The 3,710-nt window shown below is 33.8% G+C and overlaps 1 non-coding gene across 1 annotated transcript; it reads left to right on the forward strand.

Annotated features, from left to right (window-relative positions):
• Positions 1 to 1,675: 1,675 nt before the first annotated feature.
• Positions 1,676 to 1,781, forward strand: LOC123573728 (U6 spliceosomal RNA). Its single transcript, XR_006698466.2, has one exon. It is a non-coding gene; the product is annotated as a U6 spliceosomal RNA (small nuclear RNA).
• The last annotated feature ends 1,929 nt before the right edge of the window (positions 1,782 to 3,710 follow it).

Consider the following 3,710-nt stretch of genomic DNA (forward strand, 5'->3'; position numbering starts at 1 on the left):
TCAGGAAGGAGCTGGGGAGACAGGCATGGACTCACGAATCCAAGTCATCCAAAACCCATCTGCTGAGCAACCAGTTCATTGTAGAGAGTTAGCATTCAATGTGAGCTATAGATTATTAACTAATAAAAGGATCATTATTATAGTTATTCTAAGTGTCTCAGATATCCTTTTCACATATATATATTTCACAAATATATATTTCACAAATATATATACGTGCATATATATTTCACAAATATATACGTGCACATATATATTTCACAAATATATATATGTGTATATATATGTTTGCTCTGTAAGTCTGGATGGGACAATATTTTATTCATTATTGTGGTGCTTACATTAAAGCTTGTTCATTCAAGCTGTTAAGCTCCCCGAGGAAAAAGTCTCAAATGATTGCAGTTATATTTAAAACTGATCTTATGCTGAGAATCGCATACAAATAAACATCAGTAAAAATGCATTTTTTATTTCAAGATAAAAGTCAAAGTGTAATATTAAAAACAGTGGTTTGCATCACTATTTTGTCATAGCCATGTGTGTTATACCAAGAAAAGACTGTACTAATTAGATTTCTAATTATCATTCAACTTGAACAGAAAAACAAGATTTAAATTTATAACTTTCTATAGGAAAAAAGCCATTTTAAACTCTGAATTTCCCTGCCAAGGAAATTTTACATGGGGTCATATGCATGAATTATGGGAGACTCTGCAGAAAATTTTATCTAGGGAATATAAAAAGGATAAAGATTTTTAAAAATGTGAAAATGTCACTATACTCCAATTATACCATACTAATTTTCAATATTATTATACTAATAACTTAGGAATCAAATATTTTGGTTAGAAGCAAGGAGTGAAAATGCTAATATTCTTCTAATTATAAGTTATGGGCAGCATAATTTGTAGCTAATAGCACCGGACACTTTTGTTGGTATTCAGTAGTAAAAGAAAAATATTAAAACCACTCAGTTTGACATAGTTGCATACCAATAAGGCATAGCTGTTTTTAAGCTCTTCTTCAAAAGTGAACCTGACAAGCTACTCAAGAAATATCTACCACGTTCTCTGCCTTATAGGTTTTCATGTTGCTGGGAGATAAAAGTCATCAAAAGGTAAATGAAATGGGCAGGGAGAACAAGAAAAATTGGAAACACTTAACTGTGGTTAGCCTGTTCTGCCTGAATGTAACAGTATAGTGGCTTGCAGTGGTAAATTGACCCAAGAAACTTATTAGAGACTATCAGCTCACTATTTTAGATAGATTCACAGCCTATGTTACACTTGGGAGAAGTGATTTCATAAACTAGAAAAGACAATTACAGATTTTTAAAAATTTTCTCAGTTTGAGAAAAATATATCTTTAAACCAAAATAAGTTTAATGCTAGTTTACACAGAAGTATATTTCTTCTTTTCAAAAATGGTTGGCAGTTGAAACAATCATTAGATTATTAGGAAATCATTTAATTACCTTGAAGGAGGTATCAAGCCATTGGCATGAGCTGCAGATTTAGCTGTTCTAAGACATAGAAATAAGATTCATCAATCAAGGTTCTTAGCCAGCCTATTCTAATGGTTAATAATAATGCCTATTCCTGATCTCCTCCACACTGCTGCCTATGCAGTTGCCTTGAAAATATTTTCAATAGAAATGAACAATTAAAATGGTGGAGTCTTCACTTCCGCAGCACTTACACTAAAACTGAAACATACAGAGAAGATTAGGATGGTCCCTGGGCAAGGATGACATGTGCATTTGTGAAGTGTTCTATAATTTTAACAAATTGTTTGTGACACAGAGGATAAATGCTTTAGGTGATGGATACTCCATTCATCCTGATGTGATGATTACACATGCTTGTATCAAACTATCCCATATACCCCATAAGTATATATACTATGTATGCATAAAATTAAAAATTAATTAAATGGTGGAGAAGTTTCTAATATCAGATTAGAGACTACTAATCTTTTTCATTGGCCTGATAATTTTATATGATTAGTCATTAACCAGGAGATTAATATAATTACAGATTTATTGTCTCTGCCTTATTTTGCATTGTGGAAAATGTGCAGAGATGACACCAGACTTGTATTTTTCAAATCCCACACTTATCTCATGTAAATATAAATTCAGATGTAACACTTTACAGTTGAAAGGGATCTTCGCAATCAACAAATGATAGATCTGAGATTCAGAGGGGCAAAGCTATTTGTCTCAAGTCATAAAGAGAGATAGTGTGGGACCTGAAGCAAAACTGATGATTTCCTGGTTCCTAGCCCAGTCCATTTGCAGTGCACCTCCAAGGAATTAGAATGTTCAAAACTTGTGTCAAGTAGATATAAAATTATTATATTGTGATTTTCAGGACTCTGTCAATTTCCATAGGATATTTCCATTTTCCAAATAATTTTGGAAGCCTAAGTTAACACCTGCTCCTTTTAAGTAAATGAAAAACATCTTTATTCTTTAATAAATTATCCTTGCTCCCACTGTAAGTGCCAAACAAAAGCATACAAGCTGTCAGTATCTCAAAAAAAAAAAATCATGAAATGGTTTAAAAAGTCTTATTAGGAAAGTGATAAACTGAACTATCGCCAAGGTTTGGCTCTATTTTCTCCTCTTGGATGTAATTGGTTACTTATTTTCAAAGTTGGAATCCTTCACATTCTTGCAGATGCTACACTATACAGAAACACTTTAAAACTGACCCTGAAGCCACCAAGAAGATTAAGCAGTGATTTGAACATTTTTTACTAAGGTTAGTGTATTTGAAATGAAACAAAATAAATGCATTTGGTTAAAACTCTATCTCTTCAGTGAATTGTTTTAATAACAATGCTAGTGCCAGTGAGTTTTGAATGTACTTAGAAGAGTGTACAAATACACACCAAAATTGTGTAATAGCCCTTGGTCACTTGGGGCTAAGTGGATAGTGCCAATGCCAAGCATTCCAGCCTGTATTTTACCCTGAAATCACAAACTCATTTGACAGTTAGAACGTGAGTTCAAGTGTGCCTTGGCAGATAGACAATCTGGCACATGGTTAGCAAGAAATGATACTGGGTAGAATCACTAGATGGAACAGAAGAGTGGTTAGCCTAATTTCTACTTTGACTTCTTGATAAAGAGTAAGTTCTTTCAGGAATTATATTTTAAGAACTGTACTGTTTGGCCCTGACAGTCTCAGGCCAAGTGTTTCAGCTGCAAATTCCAGCTACCATCTGACTCAAACCTGCTCATTTTTAGCCTTTTGCATGCCCAGTCACTATGCATTTTTACATCCTCATTCAATATGACTCTGATTGCATTAGGTGCATGGGGACTGAAGTAATATAAAATCAAAGAAAACAACTTGCAAAGCTAGGGGTTTGGAAATCTTCAAAGCTCCAAACATTTGACTACTCAAATGTCTTTTGTCATTGTTGCTATGTTTTTTCTGTTACCTGCTGATCATATCTACGACACAATATTTGTGGCTTTTAAATCTGAAAAGTAAGGCTTTTTAAAAATGAGTAGAGTTTGATGGAAGGGACATTTTCTTCTCAATTTGGTCACCTTGATTTTGCCACTTGGTTTAACACAAGGAGAATGTACCTCAAATTTGAAGTTGGCTATCTCATTTTGATAAAATAACAATTCTCTGGAGTGACTTCACAAAGCGAGGAAAGGGTAAGTGAGACACATCCCAGGGGCCCACATTCCC

This window comes from Macaca fascicularis, chromosome 5 (genome assembly GCF_037993035.2).
Source record: "Macaca fascicularis isolate 582-1 chromosome 5, T2T-MFA8v1.1".
NCBI lineage: Eukaryota > Metazoa > Chordata > Mammalia > Primates > Cercopithecidae > Macaca > Macaca fascicularis.